The sequence below is a fragment of the Cupressus sempervirens genome, chromosome 11, assembly GCF_028749045.1.
Source record: "Cupressus sempervirens isolate cs-2001-9-10 chromosome 11, ASM2874904v1, whole genome shotgun sequence".
NCBI classification, from domain to species: Eukaryota; Viridiplantae; Streptophyta; class Pinopsida; order Cupressales; family Cupressaceae; genus Cupressus; species Cupressus sempervirens.
The window spans coordinates 522094154-522121009 of NC_143128.1; the positions used below are offsets into that span (position 1 = coordinate 522094154).

Genomic DNA, 26856 nt, shown 5'->3' on the forward strand with positions numbered 1-26856 from the left:
ATGTCCTCTAGCACATTATCATCTTCTTCCATGGGAGTGTTATCCTCAGCTTGGATATTCACACCTCCATGTTCCTCTAGTAGGAAATCCACATTTAGCAATGGACAAAAATTGTGGCCCCCTTCAACATAACCATATTGCCTACAATGACTTTGGGCTGTTGTGATTAGAATTCTTTGATTCTTTAAGCCCTTACAATTTTTGCAAGGACAATAACATTTATCAGGTTTTCTTCAGAACTGAGCCCACAATGCATCCATTGTCTCATTATTTTGTTCTAGGTTCATATTTTCAGGCATGGTCTTTCTTCACAGGAAAATATACCTACAAATAAATTGGACATGTTGTGATTAATGTTTATATCTGCACATATGGTTTTTGTTAATTAATATTTTCAAATGTAACTAAAATGATTACAAACATATTAAAAAGGACTTTCATAGGGTCTTATTACATCAACTATTCTAACATGGTCATGTTGGTTATCTTGAGACCTTAATGTCTTCTCATGCCTTCAACCTTGACCTTGGTGCTCCTACATCATTCTTCCAAGGATCAAGGAAAGTTGGATCATCATGGAATTGAGTAGGAAAACCTTCTAGGAAGTTGTAATACTTCAACCTTGTAAGTGTCATGTCAATGCAATGGGTACTAAACAAACAATTTAAGTTGATGAGAAATAGGTCTTACGAATTCAAATTGTAAGCATCACCTCAATGCATTGGGTATTAAACAAACAATTCAAGCTAATGAGTATGGGTTTTTATGAACCACAACTCATGAAATATGCATTAAGTCCATACCTATTGTTTACAATGAGTATGAGTTTTTTTTCTAAGAACATACATGTTGTTTACAGTCAGTAAGTTTCTATATCCTTTAAGAAATTTGAAGCAATCAGTGAAAGTCACACAGTTGAAGATGATCATTGTCCCCTCAAAGTGCCATCGTTTGATAAATTGTTGCATTGAAATATGATCTAGAAATAGCATTTCCACATAGTATGTTGGCACTATTTGGCAATCATCGATCATGTGGTTATTGCAAAGAGGCTAAGGACCAAACATGGAATCATGGAGATAGTGCACAGATGTACAAGGAGAATTTGTTGCTCTTTAGCTACTAATCTTGCTTTGTGCTTGTCAATTAAAACATTATTTTTAAACTTGATCTTAATACTTTTTATAATCAATGGCTTTCTTTCCAATGTCTATCTCTCGACTCAACACATTTTTTCATTTTTATTTCCTTCTTGCTTCATCATAAATACTTGGTTCACAAGTGCTTATGGTGTTCTTCTTGCTAAGATTATGAAGTGGAAAATGACTTTCAATCTAGATAATCAAATGTTTGGCCCAACTTTTTTGGGTAAGTGTGATGATATGTAGTGCACTATAAATTTTCTCTTCAATGAAAGGATTAGCACCTCTAATTTTCAAATGGTGATCAACCAGAACTAGCTGACAATCTAACCTTAAAAATACATTTTATGCCAAATTCCAATCATAGTTAAAGACATTTAGCTATTGGAAAATGGCAAGATTATGTCTTATTTCAGATATGAAATAAAATGGGCAAGATATGTGGAAGAACGTTAAGTTTTTATCCACCAAAACATGAGTAAAATTGTATAAATTGAATGTATTTTTAAAAATAATGCCAATTCCCTTCAAAAGAAATATTTTGCATGCAACTTACTTGCTGAAGATATTTCAAGTTCAGCAACTCTTTAATCATAGGATCCACAATAGTTGGAAGCTTTGACCTGTCTGTCAGCTGTGGCTTGGCCTGTAGCAACAAAAAATTCTTAGTATATGCATCTCAACATTTAAAAAATACATCAAGCAATTCAGGTCAGTTCCAATCTGTAAATTAACTAGCATTTGTTTCTTCTTTAACATATTCAACAATCAAGTACAATTAATAGGAATATAAGAGCAAAACTTGGAATTCTACTAATGTCATCAATGTTAATCTTGGGTACTAGTACAAAGCCAGTAAGAAATCTGCAATTGTACCAACCAAGATATTTACAAGACTTGATTAAAAAAGGTTCGTTTAGCACAAAACAACTTCAAAAATATTGTATATATACACTCTTTGACGCTGTCAAAGGGAACAATTATTTTAATGATGTTTTACATAAGAATTGCTAGAGGAAATGATAAGCATGAAATATATTCAAGTTTTGACACTAAGGAATTGAAACATCCACACTCAAGAATTTCCTTGAGTATTTAAATTCACTCAAATTATGCCTTACAGCTTCTTTTAAAAACAATGATTTAGATATTCATTAGTATCTTAAGTACTATATACTAGTGCTTGCACCAAGCATAGGTGCAAGAGTATAGTCAATAGTGGCATGCAGTTGATCATTTTAGAAATGTGGCAGCTAGTAGCATTTTTTTATAGAAAAGCCCTATACTATTATTTGGTAGGAGGATAATTAGAACCAAAGTAAACATGGTGTGCACAACTAGCGTCATTTGATTTTTTTCTATTTTGAGGTGTAGAATATTTGGTGGATCTTACTTTTTGTGGAAACTATTTTGAGCAAGGATATGCTAAAAATGAGTTCTTCTTCTACAACCATAAAAACATTATCAAATTCACCATCCAAACTATTGAGTTTGAACCAAATATCAATATGTAGTTTATGAACAGTTGGCCTAAATGGTTGTTGTTATAATTGAGAATAACACTGAGCTTGATTTGGTGAGTTTTTTAATTGACTCGTAAGTTTATGGGGCAGTGCTTGGAATTAGATACAAATGCAAACATGAGAAGGGTCATTGAACTTGGAAGCAATAGCTAGAAACTATTTGCTATTCCCAAGCTATTGTCTATTTGCAATTATATATTAAAACAACAAATAAAACTAAGGCCTCACAATGTTACAATGCACTACCTTGCTGTAAATTAACTTTCTAGAATGATGACATGGTGAGTAGACCCAAGTGGGGGTATATATTTTACAGATTAAAATGTCCATAACTATCCAAGCTACTATTACAAATTCAAATAACAATAAGAAAGAAACATTTCTACAAATGCAGGAATGAAGTACGAAAAAGGGCTAGACCTAAACTAGTGCATTCTTCAAAATTCATCATGTCAACAGGAAAAAGATCATATAATGTATCACATTGAACAGATAAGCATGCAAGCCTAAAACCCAGACATCAAAGAGCTTTGGCTTAGCTTAAAAAGTTACAACACAAGAACACAAAGTAAATAGGAATTTTCCTGGAGGACTGGAAGTGATACAAGAGTTATGTGAAAATTTGACAAAAAATAGTTGAAGAGTTTGAAATCAAGAAATGTCCTAGATCTATGCTTGAAATCATTCTTGATCCCACTGATCTAGGTACTAAAATTATTAAGTTTGTACTACTTAACAGTCACAAGGTTTCTAATGCAAAAGTAAAGATCTGCAGTATGTTAGTGCCCAGAAGCAATAAATATGCCAACCCATAATAAGAATCTATTTGTTTCCATGTCTTACATATCAGTAGTGACTCACTGACTTATTAGTAGAACATATTAAGGACTACTTAATTTGATGGCACTAAGTTTGAAAATTTAAACAGAATACCCATAGCTACATATAAAAAACTTATAGAGCTTGTGTGGATATATCCATGGAGTTTCTGGTTTCTTAGGTTAACTATGTTGGATAGTAAAAATGTTTTCTAGAATTTTTTCACAAGTTTGAATCTGTCAGAACTAGCAGCCACTAATTTATTATGTCAAATCAACGTACCCAACATCTAGCAGATAAATGTGCAATACAATTTGTGTGTTATTCACATTAAATTGTACAAAAATGATCCCTCAATTGAGGACAAAGTATCTTTTAATGAGTACATCAGATATGTTGGTCTAATTTTTTGCAAATCAAATTTTCTTAGGATCATAAAAAAAATCAGATGAGAAGTTTCTAATAAGTCATAGGGCTTTAAGTTTTGGCATAGTATATTTTGATACCTTTGAAAAATCTGTGAAAAGCCTTACGTTTGTCCTTTTAAGTTTTTCCTGGCACAAAAATTTAACAAAAAAAAAAAAAAAACAAGGAGCGAATATTCTTTTCCCGCCTGCTTGATCGTTGTTGTTAAGTCTTTTGAAAAAGGGGTTTTAATCTTTCCATCTGATCTAATTTGAATCTAGGGTTGTCGCATGTTCGCTATGGCAAGATGCTCGTATGTTATGCATAACAAGGTAGCGACCATTGGAGAATTATGTGTGATACTAAAAAGTGGAGTCTAGTGTTGCAAAATGTGTTGGCGGGAAGATCTATTGACCATGTACTATGTCTGAGACCAATCAGTTTCAAGAAGAAAGGCACGTGGAAATATTTGCAAGTGGTGTCACTGGAGTTTAATTTTATCCGGCAATTTGCCAAGTCGCTAACTAAAAACACTTGCGACTTGCCGATGGCAATATAGAAAATGCCCAAATTTTCCAAAGACGGCATCTTTCTGAGATCAGATGTAATTTTGAGGATCCTGAGGAAGATATGGTGCACATTTCACTTTTATCCCTCTGCAGGTTATTGTCTTTTGTAGTTTCTTTTTTCGAGCGTTGTTTTTAAAGTGCTTACTGGAACTTGCCATATCACTAGCCGAATTTGTGGTTTTTATGCCGTTAGCGATGTAGAGATTGCTCAAAAAATGGTAATGTAACTAAAAAATCCTCAAAGGTGGTCCCCGAATGAGTGACGTGATAAGGCTAAGCTGTGTAGATCACTTGGTGGCGTCTTGTTGAAATATCTTTGACATAAAAAATTTTGATTCATCAGAGCTTGCCATGTTGCTAGTCAGATTGTTGGTTTTATTTGCTAGTAGCGACATAGCAACCCACCTGAAAGTCATAAACACAGCAAGGCCCAAGACATGTGATGTCATCAAGAGATTTTAATATATATATATATGTGCCAGCGTATTGAGCCAGCTCAGTGACAGCGGTATCATGGACCCACTTTTCATGTATAAAGTACAAAGATTTCTGATCATGAGATCAAGCCAGGATCAAAGGTCATCATTAGCTCTCTATGAAGAAGTTCTTGGAAGTTATGTATAGTGAGTTGGCGAGTGGTGGCCCACAACTGTTGCAGTAAATTGCTAACTACAAGATCAAATCTAGATCGACAATGCTCATTAACTCGCTATGAAGAGATGCACAATAAATAAGTATAGCGAGTTAACGAGCAAGGGACTCACCATTGTGTTCTTAAAGGTTTTTTCAATTATCTACCACACGATTAAAGTAAGATCAGTGGTTATCGCTAGCTCACTGTGAAAAGGTGCTCGAGAGTTATGTATAACGAGTTAGCGAGTTGATGACACATGTCTGTGGTCATCTGTGGGCCCAGTTTGAAGTACCAGCCTTAAAGGAAAGGTACAAATGGAGGTATTTCATTGGTTTGACTGCCAATGTGTTAAGAAGAAAGCTGAGTCATCCTAGTTGTCATTCCCAGGTCATAGGATTTTTCATGGATCAACGGTGAAAGTTTAAAAAAGACAATGCAATGCCACTCTATTTTTCTGTCCTGTGCATTTATGATAAATGAAAGCTTTGCGTGTGGAAAAAATAGAGTATAATACAAGATATTTTCATTAATTCCAGTCATGTGAACAAAGATTGTAGATTTTCTGAGCACAAGAGCCTATTGATTTTGTCGTGTTAAGCTTGGTAAGAACGTGAAAACTATTCCTCAGTTGTTTGAGATCAATTACAGAGGTTCGGAGAAGAACAAGTTCAGCAAGTCAAGTAAGTACTCATACTATAACCTCTATGGCATTCCAGTTCTCTTAATACTGTTAAAATGCCTCCTAAGAAGCCATTTTTTGGACAAATTAACTATATGGATAGGAATGTCCATGATGATTTATTAGAATTACTCCTAGAGTCTACTATAGAGCCTGCACAAGTTAAAAATTTGATTTCCTTAAACCCTAGGCTTAAAATTGTGGATGGCCTATATGACAAGGGGAATTGGGTAAGGGATGCAAAAACTACTCAAACTGGTCTTTTCCTATTTAAAAAGTGGTTTTTAGAAAGGAAGTTGTTTGCCCCAGATGCTAATGTCTAGAATTTTGATTTGGGAAAGTTAGTAGTCCCAAGTGTTTTCATGGATTATGATTTGCTTGAAGCCATTGCTAAGAATTATGACCAAGCCATTAGGGTTGTAAGAATAAAGGATGGTGTGCCTCTGGTCTTGATTACTCCTAAAGAAATTAGAGAGGTTTTTCACCTGGAACCATTATCAGATTACCATGTGCAAATCAATCTGCTAGAGTTAGAAAATGAATATAAAGCAAAGAAGGATGTAATCAGGGGAGGTGCACTAAGGGCATATATTGGTACAATAGGAACTTTTCCATTAATTACTACAGCCTCTAGAGATCTTTTTAAGAAGAGTCTTTTTACTTCCTGAGCTGTAGAGATATACAGGACCTTATGCCGAGTTTTTGGTGAAGATGAGCAAAAACTTATGCCCATTGGTTTCATGTACATGATGGTTTAGATTGCTTCCTTCGGTGTAGATGTTATTTTTTATTTTACTTCCTTTTTGGCTGAAGAAATTCACATTGGTTTAGTTGGGATTGCAAAGGGCAAGGTGAAAAATACTTTTGGTCACTACTCTCTATTAATGCATATGTTTTTGTTCAAAGGAGTGACATATTTTGGTAATGAGATGGAACTAAATAGAGAGGAGATTGGGGAAATATTGCCAGTCTAGTTGTGGAGTATAGATATGATCTGGGATGCAAGTAATGCTAGTTTTGTCAGATTTGTTAGATATTTTTCTTTTAAGCTAAGGTGCCTTATATTGAGTGACAATCCCAGAATCCCTAAAGCACTAATAAGTCTCATTAGGCCTATAGATAACCCCCATGACTTGAAACTTTCACATAATTGGGAAGATATGATCCCTTACTCTGTTTCTACTATTTTTCAGAATATATGGTTTTAAAGGGAGTCCTCATGTTTTGCCTTACCAAGTACCTTTGAAGGTAGGGGTCGCTGAAGTTTTGTGGCAGTTAGGGGGAGCTGAAGAAATATTTTTGTTGAAAAGGTAATTAGGGTCAATTTTCCCTACTTGCATAGTGGCCCATCAGTTTGTGATTACAAAAGGGGGATGGCTCTTTTTGCATAAAATTTTGGAGCAGTATATGATGGCTGTCTCTCATCCCCGTTTTTGTAATTCTGAGGGATTTTTCAATCAAATGTTGAGGCATACAATCAAGTTAGAACCGGTCAAGCATGATTCTTATTATCTAGAGGACATTATAAGGAATGAATTCTCATTGCAAGAGCAAGAAAGTAAAAAGGAAAAGTGCAGAGTTTATTCTTGAGTCTTAGAATTCATTCATTGTTTTGATAATAAATATGATCCTTTAGATAATGTTTTTATAGAGGCTAACAAAATAAGTAAACTCATGAATACCTTCCCTGAAATAATGGAAGTCATGAATGAAAAGAAACATTTTTTAATTGATTCCTATCCTGATAAGGCCAGAGAGGTCATTAGGAGATTGGCTTTCACCCCAAATGTGGGAGCTGGTAAAATAATTGTACAAAAGAAGCCTGGGTATACTATAATTCAAAATAAAAGGGTTCCTATAGATAAGGGCAAGCAAATAAAAGGATCCACTAGTATAGCCCAAGAGGAGAGACCTGATGAGCCTAGTCCTAAGAGGAAGAAGGTAATAACAAAAGAAAGGCCTTAAGTTGAGGAATATTTGCCCACTCAGTCCCCTTTGAGGATTGGAGAAGAACATCTCACTGGTGAAAAAATCGAACAGATGGGATCACAGGGAGGTATTTTTATTACTCAAGCAGAATTAGATGAGGGTAACCCTCCAAAACCTTCCCTCCCAAGTCTGGATCTAACTATAGTAGATTATAGTGGCATGCAATTGGACCTTGTGTTAGAGCAGGCAAGTCATAAATTTTTGACTGATGACAGTTTTGTTAAATCTAGGGCTTTTCAGTAGTTTGCATGGAGGGCAAACATGAGCATTTTTGAGGAGAAATGTAAAAAGATGAAAACAAAGCATCCAAAAATGGATGAAACTTCCATTCAGAACCAAACTAAAGAAGAAATGATAAAAGAATTGCAGAATATAAGCCCTAAGGAAGGGAGGAAAATGGTCGAGGCATCTAACATTTTATTTTTGCCAAATTGGGATATTGTTGATGCTTTAATTTTTAGTTCTGTTTCAAATAAATTGACTTTGCAAGACCAGAATAAAGAGAACTTTCAAGGCACTGCATTCGTTGAAGATCAAGCTGCATTGGTCAGTTGGTCACTAAGAAGAGGATCCAGAGCCACATCATCACAGTCAGATGACTCTGGCTTGATGGGAAGCTTAATTGTGAGAAGAGTTGTTGATACCTCACATGTGCAGGCAACATCTTGGAATGTGGAATCTTCCAAGTTTCTTTTGGATACTACAAAGAAGAAGGAACAGGCCATGTCTAAGTTACAGGGTAAATATGAAACACTCCTTGAGGCCTATAATAGGGAGGTAAAAAGGAGAATTGAACTTGAAAACAAGGTAATGGAGAAGTCCACAAGGCCAAGAATAACATACCCCCGTCCTCCAGTGGAAACTTTTAAATCCACCCCCCTTGTAGAACTACCAGACACACCTCAAAGGCTAGAATATTATATAGCTGAGAATTTTGAAGAAGAAATAAATAAGCTATGGGCTTTACATGTAGAGTTAAATACGCAATATGAGGATAAGCTTAGAAAGGCCCTAATGTATTTGGTATATAAGATTGAATGGCCCATATTTTTTTATCAATTGGCAAGAGTAATAAGTATATGGGAGCAACTGAAAACCCATGATGAAATCCTCAAGCCTATTGTTAACTAGTGGGGAAAAAGGGAAAAAGAAATCACCCTTTTATGTTATTCAGTTATAAGGTCTTCAAATGACCATATTGAAAAATTATATGATATTGCTAATGACTTGAGAGATTTTGATAACAGGAGAGTTGCTTTGCAACTAAAAATTGTTTCTTATTTGAATAAATACAAGAATCAAAAATTTGATCTATTTCCTTGTGCTTTGGATAGAAAGAACTAATTGAAAAATAAAAATGAATGGAGTAAAGAACTAGATGACCTTTTCTACATAAGGATAAATAAAGTTTTTTATGAAAAGGGGCATGCCTGGTGGGCCACCATGATAGAGGAATTGGTTAAAGTCCAGTTATTTTTTGATTCTTTGAGGCAAGAATTTGTTGGTTTTGAAAAGGAGGCTGATTATATATTAAAGAAACAAGATGATAGCCTACTATTTAGCTGGCTGGATGACATACCGTTTAACACATGGATGGTAGATATTCCTTTAGACCAGCAGTTGGAGGAAGGTAGTTTAGATAATGATAGGGAACAAGAAGATGAGGTGCAGGTCATTGACACATCAGCACCAAAATTGAAGGAAGCAGAAAGTGAAAAGGAAATAGTGCTTGCTCAAGGTGAAAGCAGTGAAAACCCAGAAGAACAAATTGATCTAAAGGCATCACCCCTCATTGGCTAGCCTGGCAGCCACATATTCTGAGGATCTAGAACAATGAGAGACAAATTAGAAGTTGATAAGTACAGCAGTAACAGGAATGGGCCTACCTAAAATAATATTTGATACACCTGGCATTTTGTTGTGACCTTTTTGTCTTTTGTGTAATGTTTTGTTCCTTGGACACCTATCAATCACATTTTCCCTTTGCTTGTTGCAACTCATATCTATATAAATGAGTTTTTAAGGCATTGTGATGGTCCAAGACTTGTGTAATTTTTTGTTTTCTTTCAAGAAGAGTACATATATAGTTGGTCCAATAGTATGCAGGGGTTTTGAATTTTCTTCCATTGTACTTTCTGATAAGCAAATTGAAATGATAGAAATGGCAATCTATTCTGGGCATTCAATTGGTTTTCTATTGGTTGTTGTATTATTCATATCAAAAGGATAATACAACAGGGTATTTACACTATATCTATGTCATCAATTTATGTCTCCAATTTATGGGTTTGTTTAGTTTGAAGTCATTTAAATAAGGTTTATTTGGCTAAATGCAGTCTGGATGGGTTGTATGCTGGTTTTATTGTTGCTTTTAATTCAACCAATTATATAAATGCTTCAGTAAATCAGTAGGGTTTATGAGTTCATAAAAGGGATATTGCATAAGAATGGAGATGGGTGATTGCAGTTGATTAATTCTTATACGAGTTATTTGAATTAGACCTCCCGCCAATAGTCAATTTCTTTCCCAATGGATAAGGCACTGGTCCTATAAATCAGAAGTAAACAAGGATGAATTCTGTTGTTGCATATCAAGTCATCTTATAAAATCAAAATTATTTCAATCTTGTTCAAGAATTATAAATACTGGTCTCAACTCATTTATATCTAATTCCTGAGTCTTAGGTAGCTATCATGTCAAAGAATATTTGTAAATTTTAGGAGAATTATGACTAGATCTGCTGATAAGGGATGTGTATAAGTTTGAGAGCATTGAAGAATTGAAGTGAACTATGTACGTATGTGAAGGTAATAGATGATAATCGAAATGAAACTAAGATAATTTCATACACAATTGCATTAGAATTATCCCTAGGTATACCCAGCTTGGTTTATCAGAGCTAGAAGAGTAGGCGTAGGACCAGAAAATGGGTTAAATGCATAACATACTATGAGAAAATCACAAAACTCAATAAACATACGTTAGCACCCACTAGTCTACCATGAAAGCCAAACTAATAAAGAAAGCAATAGAAACCCCCTTTTTTGCTTGTAGCTCCCATGTCCTTCTTTCTTCTCCAAATGATTGTAGCTCCAAAGTTGCCTATAGTGCACACAAAATTGAAGAAAAAGTCTATGATGTGGATAATGCCATGAGAATACTTGAAGTTGTGATTTGAATGTGAGAGATGGAGTGAGAAATCTAAAATAAATTAGGACCTAAAGGCTTCCAAGACTTCAAGAGGACCTGAAATGAGAGAAAGAGTGTCCATTTTATAATCAACAGTCAAAGTGAGGGCATTGGATTTGTCACCCATAGATATGTGATGTGGCAAGAGATTCCTTTGAGAATCCATGATGCATATGACAAAATATGCCAATTGTAAGATTCTATGACACATGAAAGTCAAACTTGGCTAAATGTGGAAGAGAATCTATGACGCGTCATAAGACACCTCAACCCACTTAAAGCCAAGAATCTATGACGAATAAGCCAAATAGGGACGTGCATAAGAGATAAGAATATTTGATTATGACAAGTCTTAGCCAAGTGTCAAAGGAGAATCCACGAGGTGTCATATCCAAGTGTCATGATGATGCAATATTTTATGGAATATTCAAATTAAAAATCCCTTTATTCCACAAAATAAGAATTAGTAGAAAATGGAATTAATGATAGAAAATGGATCTAAGGAAATTGTACATTTCCATGGTTTGTAGATAATGAATCAATTAATTAATAAAATTAATTAATTCAGGATGATAATTAGGAAGAATAATTAGAAGGAATAATAGAATTAAATTATGAGTTATTTAATCCTATAGAGGAAATTAGTAAATGATTGGCCAAATTGATCAAATGAATGCGACAGTTTCCTTTGATGAAAATGTGACGATGATGGAGATATCGAATAAGATGATGAAAAGGTAGACCAAATCCATGGTCAAATTGATTGATAGATTGAAATTGATAACATGCCAAGGACACATGGCATGAATTGGTTGATATGTAATATTTAACCATCATTGTAAATGCTACAAGATTGAAATTGATTGATAAGGTTTGATCATAATAACATCAACGAACACTGTCAATATTATTAAAATGGTTGATGATGCCATGATCTGACATTGAAAGCCTCAACAATGTCAATGATTGGATGACATGAATGATAGTTTGACCTAGCACTGGAAGCCATGATAGTACTAAGGTCAGATTGATAAGATTGATAGGTTGATAGATTTCCAAGGCACTGAAAGCCACAACAATACCTAGGAGTCAGACAAATGATGATTGATTTGGGAAGTTTGATATGTTTTGGGTTGATTAGGACTGATTTTGAATGATTTCGAGTTGATTTGAGGTGATTTTGAGTTGATTTGATATGATTTTGAGTTGATATGGAATTGATGTGAAAGGGGATACAAATGACGAAATACGGTCAATCTGGCCAAAAGATCAAAGTTAGTAGAATGAGAAAATGGGACAAATTAGTATGAAGAAGTGATGAAGTCATAGATGTGAACCATTTTTGAGTGTCTACAGTAGGAAACCATCATTTGGTTTTGTTGAAGTTGGGTTATAGTGATTCATTCATATAGTTGATATTGGGAATTGGCTAATCCCTAGATTGTGTGAGTCATTTCATTGTGATATTAAGCATTTTGTTGCTTGATAGTTTCAATAGTTTGAAACACCAACAAGATACACGCTACTCCTAATCATTCAAAGCACAAGCATGAGGGAAAAAATGAATAATTATTTATAGTGGGACTATCTATGAGAGAATATAACACAACTTCAAGAGTATGAGTTGTGTCTTTACCCAGAGATGATAAAGCAAATTGCTTCTTTTCTTCTTCTTTTTTCTCCCACACAAGCATACCCATCTGCATGTCATCTGCTAGAATCACTACATTACATTTTCTATTTTGGAGAAACGGTTCCTTAAAATGGTACTTCTAGATTGCACCACGAAAGCTTGTATAACTTATAACAATGCATCTCATATAGTTTCCTCATAGTATTTACATTGTTGGGGCTCCAAACTCTACAATGAAGTTCTTTTGAAAACTTGCAAGCTAAGCTTCCTTTCTTCTTTAAATAAAGTAGTGAAAAAGACTCATGACTCAACAAGGTCATGTTGTGGATGCAAGCCATACAGAAAGATGAAAATAAACTACTGGAATGAAGAGGAAAGGAATGCAGATACAGATGTTCGACAATATATCAATCCTCCCAAAGATTGAGTTCTTGTTTAATGTCTTACAAAGAAATCTACAGTAAAATGGCCACAAACTTGTGTGAATGGGTCTGGATCAAATTCTGTCAGAGGCAATGCTGCTAATTTGAGTGAAAAAGAAAATGGGAGTAGCTATGGCATATTACATTCTTTGTTTCCGATCCAGAGTTTTCCAACACCAAGACATCTCGAGATTCCCTACATGCAAAAGAAATACAAAAAATGAGTAGTGCATTATATCAAAAATATAAATTTTCCACAGCTTTATCCTTGCACTTAAATATATGCTAACCCTAAACCTAAACATCATCTATAAAATAACTTTGTGACCTGAAAGAATTAACAGTGTCTCTGTTTTTTAAATTGCGATGAGTAGAAGAGAAAGAGAAAATGTAAAAGCATTGAATAGCTTTGGAATCCACCTTTGTAACTTTATTATAGATAACAAACTTGGAATGATATCTAATGACCAAATTCTTACCTCCTTTCTCCTCTCCTATTGACCCTACACCAAACTCCAACCCATTGCAGTCACGGTGCACCCCAAAACAAAATTAACATTGTCATGACCTTTTTTCTTATGTTCTAAAGGTCAAAATTTAAACAATTTTACCATAGTCAAAATTTGGTTGAAATTTTGACCATACCAGACCCATTTTTTCAAAAAAAAAATGAATTTAACAACCCAAATAGGCCTTTGGTCAAAAATTTTGGTCGAAAATGGGGGCCTAATGTACTAGTGACAGGACATACAAGATCTATCATAGGATTGATGTTGAAGAAATGTGTCTTGACTCTGTTGAGCTTGTGGTTATCAGTACAAGGCAAGAAATTGAATAACAGTGGGGTCTTTATGATGGCTTTGATTTAGAACTAGACAAAAAGCTTAGAGCTTGTGAGAAGTTTGGTCAAAACTGCTATGGTCTTTATATGTCTCGTATGGTGGTAAATACATATAATAAATTTGCATTTCTGAAAGTTGCATTTTTGTTTATGTGGACTTGTATGACAAATAGTCAATGACTTATTAGGTATGGATGCTTGTTACAATGTGAAGTCATAATTTTCCAATAATGGTTATACTCTTTTCATGTCATACCTCCTAGAATAGACTTCAAAAAAGTTGTTGTACAAGGTGATAGCACAGAGGAAGATTTGGAGAATGATCCTACTCCATTATCTGAATCCCCTTTATGGGCTGGGGTAAGAGAGGGAAAAACTATGTTCCTTGCCTCTATATGGGGTTTGGTATACTTTAAAAATTGGTTTCATAAACATGTGCACTCTAATTGGAAATACAAGCATTTTTAGGTCTAATGCATTGTCATGAACTTACCATAAATGATATGGACCTGACACCTGTCTTTTAATTTTTAGACCCTATGATTCTTGAACAATACTTCAAAGCCAATAATATTGGCTCTTGCTCAACCTAATCCTAAAAAAAATATCACAACTTTAGTGAAGGCTTTTGGGGAGTACAACAAACTAGGGAAATTAGTAAATTTGGTATGCCTTTTTTCTAAAATTTTGTCTCCTTTCTATGACATGTTCCATTGCTTTTGTAGCTAATGATTTTTAGTTTCTATTATGAACTGATTGATCTTGATCATGGGTAATCAAGATGATATTGATCTAATTCCTGCAGCAAGTGCGAATTTTCTTACTACTATTCTAAAGCTATTTGAAAAGTATGATTTGTATGAAAAAGTGGCATATCCATGTTGAGATAATGGGTGTTGCACACATTGCATAATATTGTTATATTTTTTTATTTTTTTATGTAATGTTGTGCCTTGATGGGCATGCAACATGTAAAGATTCCCATGGAATATTCTTGATGAGTTGTATTGTAACATTGTGAAAACATTTCATGTAACTATTTAATATTGGAGAAAAGAATTAAATGCCCAATATTAAATGTGGGGTCAGTGGGTTAGGTAGCACATGGTTTTAGCACATGGTTTATGTAATACCACGTAGTGGTTTTGTGGGACTTGCTACTATATAAGTAGCCACAAGGGTAGTTGTTGTATATAAAGAGAGATTGACAAGGAGAAGACAAAAGGCAAGAGTCAAGTAGGACAAGGCTTGACAGGTTAGCCAAGGGAGCATTTGTGAAGGTTGAAAGCATGGCATAGGATGTGTGGATTCATGCTTGTTCACATAGTTTGCTCAGTTGTGGCTATGGCCATGAAGGCTTCCATGGTTGTATGGCAATGGTATTTTTTCTAAATAATACATGGTGATGGATGCTTTTGGAGGCTGGGTTTTTCCCTCAATGAGGGTTTCCTAGGGTATATCTTGTGTCACATTTTGTGGGTATGTTGTCTATTCTCTTACATGTGAATTTTAATTCCGTGTTTATTTTAGCTTTATTATGGGTTATGTGGAAACGGTTATATTCTTTATTGCCAAGTTTCCTTACAAGTGGTATCAAAGCTATGGTTTTATTATTGTAACCCTAGATTGAATCCATGGGAATGCATGAGAGGATAAAAGAAAGGGCAAGATATATGAATGTTTTACTGCAGATCTAAGGACTTTGGATTTGTTGTTATGATGGAATGTTAAAATATTTCGGCATGTGAAATTGTTGGACAAAAGAGTTTTTCGGATGTTTCATTTAAATGAGGGTTTTGGGGGGAGCTTGCAGAAATGATCTCCTGGGTAAAAATAGACCTCACCATTGGATCTGGGTTGACATTTTCATAAATTTTGATATATAATATGCCCTAGTTTGGCCATGTTCAAAAGGAAATGAAAGAGTTTTTTGATTTCAGCCCATGATGGCCATCAAATTTAATCCCGTCGGAATTTTCGTCACTGAAAAAAATTAAAAATGAAAAATCGTACTGAAAATGGTAAAAAGACTGTCTTAGTAAAATGGCCCTAACTTTCTCTCAGAATATCAGATTTCAGAGTTCTTACAAGTGTTGGAAAGCTAATTCAGAGAACTACAAGATCGTGTAGGTTTGGTTTTGTGATTTTACAATTTTTTTAGGTTTTGAGAGCCCTAAAGTCAGATGTTCTTTATTTTGAGCATGGATTGGGGCATAACTTGGGCATACGAAGTTGGATTTTGGACTTTGAGTAGTCAACGGAAAGCTCTTGGAGAGCTCTACACATTGGTTCAAATTTGGTGTAGGTTTGGCATGATTTATTTGTTGATATATTGATCTGAACAGTTTATGGTATATATTTTGACTATGGTAACATTGTGATTTTATGCCATTGGAGATTTAAGTTTGATGTCATTGTATACTCAAGTTTGGTCTCATGATGATATGGTTATCAGTATTTTGGTTTGGATATGCATGATGACTTGTTGGGTCTACAAGTTGTGCAGTGTTGTAAGTGGTCTATACTTACAGGTTGCATTTATAGCTTGGTTATGGGTTGTCTTTGCCCATTGATCTTTCATTATTGATGCATATTCAGATTGGTGGCTTGGATTTGGGTTGTCTATACCCAAAGTCACATGATTTACTATTTTCTTCATGTAGAAGGGATGAGATGTTGTTACCAAGTACAGTCATGGCAGAGGATTGTGGTTGACTATTTTATGCTGACAGGTTGGACACTTTGAGAGCCAGATGCTCGGTTCATGGATGTGATCATGGTGTCATGGATTTTGGCATGACATGATTGGTTATACAGGTACATCCTTGATGTTCATTAGCTTGGATTTTTTTTGATTCAGTTATGGTGGTATATCTTCTTGGTTGAGGATCATGGTTATTTCATTTCTTTTGAGGAGCTCATGATGTGCACTTTGAGTTCTTTGATGGTTTAATGCCTTGGTTGATTCTCATGGTTAGAGGATGGATTTTTTTTTTCATGATGATGTCATGGATAGCTTGGATACATGGTTTAGTGGGAGCTTGTGACAGTGATGGGGTGACAGTGCAGGATAAGTTCCTGATTTAATATGGATCTTCATATAGGAGATGGATTTTATGATGCCTTAAGTGACTTGGTACCACGGTTCAGTGGGAGTTGTTGGCATTGATATATTTATTGAGTGTTTGCAGATGTTGGAGGTTTGTCTTAGATCCTATTGCTGCAGAAGCGTCTTGGACATTTGCATGGTGCACTTGGTTATCTTCATGGTGTGAAGATGGTTAGATCTTGAGGACTCATAGAGTTCTTGGTTATCTTCATGGTGTATGGAGATGGTTCTTCCTAGTATGTGGAGATGGTTTTCTTCATGGTGTGTGGAGATGGTTGCATCTTGAGGATTCACAGGGTTCTTGGCAAAGGTGTGGTTTATGCTTTTATTTGCCATGTTATCCTTGGTGTGAGGATGGTTTCATTATTATGTCATGGTATACTCTTGATACGCGTTTAGAGTTGTGATATGTTATAGTATGTTCATGTGGAGCATGTTATCTCTTTGGTTGAGATAGTAAGATCATGTTGTCATGTTTATGTTCCTGAGTCCATGGTTGGAACTTTGACATTGATCTTGGTTTAGTTTATTGGTATTGAGTACACTGATCATAAGTTGGATACTTCATGATATTGCTATGTTGCATTTGGAATTGGCATGGATTGATTGGTTATAGGTGCTCATGGATACTTAAAGACGGTGGTGACGCTAATTTCTCTTGGATTAGAGAAGTATTTGTTGGGATGGTTGATGGTTTCAGCAAAAAGTCTGAGGGGCAGTCACCTGATATGGACTTGAGAGGAGATTGTTCTTAGATGAGTCTTGGTTGGAGACTTGGGTATCTTGATGAGCATTCTCATTCCCCACTCTTGGTCTACTCGGTGGTTTGCTACTTGAGAGGTATAGCCCATTGTTTTTCTCAAGTGCATTATATTTATGCTTGTCTTTCATGGATATGGATCTTGAGCTATGGTACATGAGTTAGTTCTGGAGGGTTCATTTGAGAGATGGTTTAGCATTGGTTATCTCCATGTGCATATGTTGTTATGCTAGTTGAATTTGGGAGATGGTTTTATATTGGGCATATTCCTTGATTTAGGAATGGTTGTTCCTTGGTTTAGGAATGGTTTTATTGAGTTTGATCTTCTTGTGAGAGGCTTACATCCATGATTATTTATATGGTATGGTTTGGGTGTTGTTGAGGCTTCTTGTTGGGGTTTTATGGAGGAGATCATACTTGCATAGTTTACATCTAGAGGTGTGTGTAGAAGGACATGATACAGGTTATGATTTGCATGGTTTCTTTGGTCTTGGTTATCTTCCTAGATGTTCAGTTTTGCCTACAATGGATTTGAGATTGGTTAGAGATTGTGATCACTGGTTTGTGCTCATGTATGTCATGTGAGAGATGACATGGTTATTCTTTTATCTCTTTCCTCTGTTGGTTGTGGAGAACTTTGGGAGAGCATTGGAGACTTGTTATGAGAGTTGTTCTTGCAGGATATCAGCTTATGTATTGTGGATGTCCTTGATGCTACATGGATTCACTTCTTTGAGATGTGTTGAGTGGATTGGTTATAGATTTGACATTATCTTTTGCAGTGGGAGCTTCTTGGTATATATGTGGCAGGTATTACTCTTGAGGCTTATGATTGTAGGTTGCATATTGGATATGTCGGTGATATAAGATTCACTTGTTATACCTTTGAGGTATGGATAGTTGGATGGGTTTGGCACTTGCTGTGGGTGCTATTTCAGCTATGGATATTTTGACAACTATGGATACATGTGATTACCTTTGGATTAGGTTTTTTGTGCTTGGAATTTTAGTTGGTATATGATTTTATGATCTTCTAATGCGACAGGTTGGGTGGCTTTCTCTTTGGATGGCTTCTATGTATGTCCAGCAGCAGTGGCATAATAGGAAGTGAGAGCATTCATGTTTGAGATGCTGGATACTTTGATTTTGTTGTAGGTGCCAGGATGGAGCACTTGGTGTATTTTGATCCATGATGGTGGATGTGCTAGGAGGGATTGTTCCCTTGTTCATTTATGTGGCTACGAATTGACCCTATGCAATGTATACAACAAGTGGGAGATTGTTGAGATAATGGGTGTTGCACACATTGCATAATATTGTTATATTTTTTTATTTTTTTATGTAATGTTGTGCCTTGATGGACATGCAACATGTAAAGATTCCCATGGAATATTCTTGATGAGTTGTATTGTAACATTGTGAAAACATTTCATGTAACTATTTAATATTGGAGAAAAGAATTAAATGCCCAATATTAAATGTGGGGTCAGTGGGTTAGGTAGCACATGGTTTTAGCACATGGTTTATGTAATACCACTTAGTGGTTTTGTGGGACTTGCTACTATATAAGCAGCCACAAGGGTAGTTGTTGTATATAGAGAGAGATTGACAAGGAGAAGACAAAAGGCAAGAGTCAAGCAGGACAAGGCTTGAAAGGTTAGCCAAGGGAGCATTTGTGAAGGTTGAAAGCATGGCATGGGATGTGTGGATTCATGCTTGTTCACATAGTTTGCTCGGTTGTGGCTATGGCCATGAAGGCTTCCATGGTTGTATGGCAATGGTATTTTTGCTGAATAATACATGGTGATGGATGCTTTTGGAGGCTGGGTTTTTCCCTCAATGAGGGTTTCCCAGGGTATATCTTGTGTCACATTTTGTGGGTATGTTGTCTATTCTCTTGCATGTGAATTTTAATTCCATGTTTATTTTAGCTTTATTATGGGTTATGTAGAAACGGTTATATTCTTTATTGCCAAGTTTCCTTACAATCCAAAGCATCACAAACAATCAGATGTCAGTGACATCTACAGAATTACTGCAAAAACAAAGTTCAATGAAGCTTTTTGTCTATATATTGGATAAAGACTCTAAACTGCATTGCATTCTCCATGACAAATGAAATACATGTACCTTCAAAATTATTGTGTTACAATGTGCAGGGTATTTTCATTAATCTAGCTTTAGTGGAACCCTTTGGCTTGACTCTCATTGAGGTAGGTTAACAAACTTTTTTTTGTCAACATTATTTTATCTCATTATAAAAATAATAGGTTTTACTGATGTTTAAGAAGAAAATGTACAATTCATGTGAGGAATTCTGAGAGAGAGTGTATGTGTATTATTGCAAACCATAAGCAATGATGAAACAAGTTTCAGCACATGACCAGTGCCATCTAAATCATCAAAAAGAAGTTCACATAGTAAAGAATTAATTTTGTGCAGGCAGTTACACATGGATTGCCCATGGTAGCCACAATGAAGGGAGGACTAGTTGATATTCATTGGGTATAGTCTATATCTAAGAATTTTAGCTCAAGAATTTGTAACAAAGTTTTCATATAATATATTAGTGTTTGATGAATTTCAATCATTTCAAGTGCAGACATTACAAAATAGGTTATTGATAGATCCCCATGATGAATCGTCTATTGCATCTGCTCTCTACAAACTAGTAGCTGATAAGAATCTCTGGTCTGAGTGTAGAGAAAATGGCTTGACGAACATTCACCTCTATTCTTGGCCTCAACATTACAAAGTATATTTGTTAAGAATTTCACAATGCATGATGAGACACCCACAATGGTAGAGTGATCTTGTTGAAAATGCAAAATCAGAATTGGAGACTAATTCATTCAAGGATGTACAAGATACATCTCTCAAACTTTCTCTAGACCTATATTTGTTGGAAATATTCAAGATATGATAGGTTATTGAGAGGGGAGGGGTGAATCAGTAACTTCAAAACTTTAAACAATTCAGCACTTTAACCATATATACTATTCACCATTCATTCATCTAATCTACTGCATATATGAGAGATCAAACATTCATAGCAAATGTACACAGTGATTTGGTAACCCAAAAACCTTCCAAATAGAAAGTAAAACTAGGGTGGGGATGATACCCACAAAACTTTGTTACTACAGTATGAAGTTGGCCTATTAAGGCTTACATTGACCACTTCTGGTGATCTGCCCTGTTAGGAGCACAAAGGACTGCTAGGTCCACCTTGTTAAAGGATTTAAAAACATTCACTGAAATATGCACTCTATTAGGAGATTTATACAAAGATTGTTAAGTCTACCCTGTTAAAGGATTTACAAAACTAATTCACCTATTAAGATGAAATAGTGGATCTACTTACAACTTGATTGCTAATTAGATCCTTGAAGTACAGATCACCTCTTGTGACTGATGAATCTTTATTGCTCCTTGTAGACCTTGTTGAATACTCTCCTCTTCTACTAATTCACTTTCCTTCTTCTCAAAGCATTATGTTTCTATCTTGATACATCATACATACATTTAAACAATATAATATATTACATATATACCATTCCAATAATTACAATTGTAAGGTCGGCCAAAACACAAGTGAATAAAATATTACTGAGTTGGCCAAACAGTAGAAAACTTAGGTTCTTCAAGCTAACTTGGTAACCTTCAATACTCGGTGTCCACTACATTACTCAGCATCGTCATGCACTTGATAGAAGTGAAGGCTCAACCCATACTAATCACACAACATAGCTTGGAACTCAATAACCATTGGAGACTTGGTAGATATAGTATCACTCAGTAAAAACTAAATCCTTCATTTACCTTGCTTTCACTCGGTAAACACTTCACTTTCATTACTCGGTAAACACTATGAAGCTCGATGAACACTGTATGCTTGGTAGATACTGCTAGGCTGCACACCCACTCGATAGCTTCATGAATGCTCGATATGAACTGCTTGACTTTACACTCACTCGGTAGCTTTAGGAATGCTCAGTATGAACTACTTAAGTGATGAACCTACAAGGTAACCATTGAATGCTCGGTATACACTTTAGACTGAGTGATGAACTCGATAATCATTTACAATCAAGTAAGTGTTGTCACTAATGAAAAATACAATATAATGCTAACAATCTCCCTGTTTGGCATTAGTGGCAAAACACTTATAAGCCAAAACATATGTACATAACCTGACTCAACGAATTTTGGTTTTTCAAAATTGATCTTTGTAGAACTGTTGCATATACATTTCTCTGTACCTTCTTGATGACTTATAATGTATATAGAAATATACTTATGTATACATGCTAACTCCCCCTTTTACTTATAGTGATAACTCTCCTCATTTATTATTCTAAATCTCTCCCCCTTTTTGACAATAATGCCAAAGGACTACGTATATACAGTTTATATGAGTGCACCAAAGTGAGATAGAAATTCTTGATGTACCTTAAGGATGGTGGAAAAAGTATTATCCCAAGTCTACTGCAAAATTTGATAGGTGGAGAGAGCAATTTGAACTTCTGCTGATAATTGGATCATGTGATCAACCACTAAAAAGTTCTGATCTTGGACCAATATTTTGCAATGAACAATATGTTTATGCATTGTGTCCATGATAGGAAGGATCATGTTCTAGATGTCTATGTGTGTAGACCAGATCCTTGCTTCCTCTCTCAATCCTTATGCCTGTACATCTGCCAAATATCTGATTTTGGTGTTATGGGAGGTTGTGGAGGAGGAGTCCACCTTTAACTTGGATGCACTTGATTGCATATCAATGTCAATCTTATTTAGCTTATCCTTTATTTCTTTAGTAAAACCAAAAACATCACAAAGTTTGGAAAAAAATGATGTTGCATTATTAAAAGAATTTTCAAAATTACCAAAAAATGTTGACAATTCAACTTGCTTCATTGCTATCTTTTGATCAATATGCTCTAGCATCTTATCATCAAATTTCCTTTCAGCTTTTTTAATTAGTTTCTCTTGTCCGGAAGAATCTTCATTAAATTTCTATATTGCCTCTTCTAACTAAATCAAAATGTGTTGAGTAGAATCTACTTCAACACCTATAGCATCTGTAATTATATCCTTGGCATTCTCAATTATTATTTATTTGTTATCCCTTTCTGATCTTAACTATTTCTGCATAGCTTTCATCTCTATGAGTTGACTGGCTAACCTCATCTCTTCAATGGTATCATTGTCATAGTCAATCTTTGGAATCACTATTTCTATGTCTAAGTCAATGCCTTCTCCAATTTCCTTTCCAATGATCAGAAGTTTTAATGGATGCTTTTGTTTGACTTCTATGATTATTGGTTTGACCTTAGGAACAGACACAATAGTGGATATAGAAGGGCTAGTAGTGAAAATTGGGATAGGACTCGAGGATTGAATGCCAATAGAAGTGCTAACCGAATAAAAAACTGAAACACTTCCCAAAAATGGTATCACACTCAGTAGAGTACCCATAGAAATATCTAAGCTAATTGGAGTTGTTGAGGATACAGATATTGCTAGCGAAAAAAAATCGTAGAACTTACTGGAATTGATGAAAACAAAATTGTAGAGCTTACTGGTACACTCATTATTGATGAAGGAGCTAAGGAGGCTGACTCTATGGCTAAAGAGGTGATAGTTAGCTTAGTAGATGAAGTGCTTGGCACATCTGTTTCAAATACCTGGAGCTGAGAGGTGGCTAGTGAGGATTAAGCAATTGATGTGACTGTTGTGCTCACAATCTCACTTGTAGAAGCTATATCCAAAGTAGATGTAACAGTCTTTGGTGGAGAGTGAGGAAGGGATGCAATAACTTCTACTACAATTTTTACTAGATCTTCTTCATCTTTTTCTTCCTCAAGTGCTTCTTCCTCCTTGTCTTCTTCCTCGTTTTCTTCCATTAGTGCATGCAGCTCTCCTGGAGTAACTATGATGGATGGAGTGCTATCAAAATCATTGTTGTCACTACTATCATCATCCTTGATTTCAACAAGATCACCACTAGGCTTTTACAGATGATAGATGTTCTTCCACATGTTTGTTGCATCTCTTACAACATGTTCAATGTCCTTAATTAAAATCAAACATGTGTGAAATCTAATCATCATTTTACCTTCATTGTTCTTCATTGCTGCCTTTATTTCTACTTTAGTAAGACTCAGTAGAAGATTTTTTAGGCATTTCTCATATATGTCCTTGACCATTTGGGTGGCTGACTCCCATCTTGGTTGCAATCTCTTCAATAGCTCTTTGGAGATTTGAGCGGCAAGCTGGTCTGGGGAGTATTTCCATTTTTTGATCTTATTGAGTACCAGTTCCTCAATCTACATTATCTCTACATCAGTCCTTGTTTCAAATTTCAATGCTTTGAAATTTGTGATGCCAGCTCCCTCTTCCAGTTGTTTTAGCCTTTCCTCAAATGTGAGTCGAGGCCTGACAAGTACAATTTCCTGCTTGCCTTATCTGGTTCTTCTAGAGAATACTGTAGTAGGCTTCTTCTTAGGTTTGGTGATATTCACCTTCCCTTTCTTCTTTGGTGGTTCCTCTTCTTTTTTAGATTCAACTTCTTCACCTTCTTCTTCTTCTTCTTCTTCATCCTCACCTTTTCCTTCAGTAAGCATAAGAGGGCCGATAGCAGTTTTCAACTTTGCTATCTTTCTCTTGCCTTTGCTTATAGCCTGGGGTAGCTTGATTTCAAGCTCAATTCTAGTCTTGGCTTCATCATAAGTTCCAAAGGTAGGAAACTTAGGATCTATAGGTTCATTTACCAGTGCTTCAATAATGTCCTTGGCTTCATCAATATAAACCTCATAAGGAAGAGGTTTCACCCATGCAACTCATGGTTTGACTACTTGAATGTATACCTTATCACAGTCAACCATGAAGCATACATCATCTTTGTAATCTTCAACCAGTTTGGGTGGAATTTGGAACCTGTTGTTCATTCTTTCCTTGAAATCTTCAAAATAATTATCCATAACTTTTTCAAAGTTTTCACCCATGTCAGCAATAAATTCATTAATCTGATATAAAATTGGAATATCTTTTCTCCATTCATCTGAGCCCTTTTATGGAAAGAATTTTTGGATATAGAAAAATAAAAAAATTAACAGGGAACCAAAATTTGCAGGGATTATTCTTTGAAGTCCTTATGTTGTCTATGTTCTTGTTCAATTGTTTCAACAACAATTCTGACAGGTCAAATTCAAGATTTTTCTTCACAATTTTGAATGCCAAATCAACAACCTCACAGGACACATTGTTCAAATGAGGAGCTATAAATTTTGTGGGCAATGATGTGAATGCCAAACCTTAATTCAACATTAGATATAGTATTGACCTTCAAACCTCTACTGTCCCATTCAGCTAGGGTTTGCTTCTATAACTCCTCCCGACCTAAGGTTTTGGTAGTTTTCTCTTTACTTAGCATGGGGAGATCGGTAATCTTATGAATCATCTTCTTGGTGATTAACACTGGCTGCTCTAACCATAGTTTCTTGTTGTGAACATGACTAAGTATGTACCTAATCCACTTAATTTGGAAATTTCTTGGCATATGCAAGATATGGGTTAACCCTTTGGTCTCTAGATGCCTATGCTTGAGTTTCAAAGAGCCATCAACACTCATTTCTCCTAGGGAATTATCCATCTCTAGGTTTCCAATCTCTTGAATAGAACATTTGAAATGTGTATGAATGTCATTTATGAGAAGTATCTTTGGTGGAGTTTGCGATTGAGCTCCATTGGGGTCGAGTGATTCTGCAATTGCTGGAACTAGCTTGAAATTCAACACCTTCCACTCCACACCTTTAACTAGAATTTCTGAAAGTCTTTTTGCCTTGGTGTTGCTGCTACTCCCAGATGCCATCGCTGCTCAGTAGGTGTAAGAAAAATTTGAACAAATTCTTCACTTGAAAATTGCTTGAAATCACTTGAAATTTGCCTTGGAATTGCTGGAAATTTCTTAGCTCTGTAATTGTAGTGAAGAATAAAATCAAATTCTGCCCTTTTGACAAAATTTTTTCCATAAATGCTTAGTACAAAGGTAGCTGAGATGACATAGTGCTTGATAGACTATCATTCACTTGCTTGGTAGAAGCCTACAACTTGGTGATCGAATAAAACTTTTATTGCTCCCGACCTAGCTTGGTTGAGTTTGTGACTAACCTTGCTCGGTATGACCTGATTTCTTGTGACCCTTTGTATCTGAAATATTGATTGGATCTTTTTCTTTCTTTCATTTTGGAACTACTTGAGATATCACTTGAAGATGCAGTTCCATATCCTCCTTTATGAATCTAATTGGAAATGGTGGAGTCACCCACTTCTTGAGTGACATTGCCATCATTTGAACTGTTCTGCTTGGTAGATTTAGGAATCCACTGTTGCCTCATCTGCTTCCGAATGTTTTCAGCTTTAGCTTTCTTTTCATTTTCAACTCTTCCTATGTTCATGCAATTTTTAGCTATATGACCAAGTTCTATACATGTATAGCACCTTACAGTAGTGTCCTTCTTCCTTAGGTGATGTCTTGCACAATTTATACCAATATGTCCATATTCTCCACAATAATGGCATCTACACCAAGTATTGTAGTCCCATCCAAATATTTCTTTAACAAGTTGTTCAACTGGATTGAATGATTTGGATTTGCATTGAAATGCCTTGTGACCATGCTTCTTGCATTTGTAACAATTTCCTTCAAATTTTGGTTTCTCCTTGCATTCATTAGCTTTATGACCATGCTGACTGCAATTATAGCATTTTCCATTGAATTTACCTTCTCCATTACTCCAAAACTTGTTTGATGTGTGACCTAACTTACCACAGTGATTGCAAGTAGGTCTTTGATTCCTTTGGGCACCTTGTTTGGAGGTTTCACCTTCTTCCTTATAACCAAGTCCAGCTTTACCTTTTTCTCTATGAAAATTTTGCTCACTTTGTTGATTTAATTGAGTCATGTCTGCTTGAGATTTCATCATTCTCTCATTGATTGGTTTTTCAGATCTTAAGTCACTTTGTAAGCTTTCATTGATTTATCTTTCAGTGATTAAATCATTCCTCAAGCTTCCATTTTCAGATTTCAAATTCATAGTTTCTTCATTTCCATTAGATAGTTGATCCACAAGATCT

General features: G+C 35.4%; 1 pseudogene; it reads left to right on the forward strand.

The window, feature by feature from the left end:
* The window catches only part of LOC149530653 (putative sucrose-phosphate synthase 2), a 207484-nt pseudogene extending 186846 nt beyond the window's left edge, over positions 1-20638 (forward strand).
* The last annotated feature ends 6218 nt before the right edge of the window (positions 20639-26856 follow it).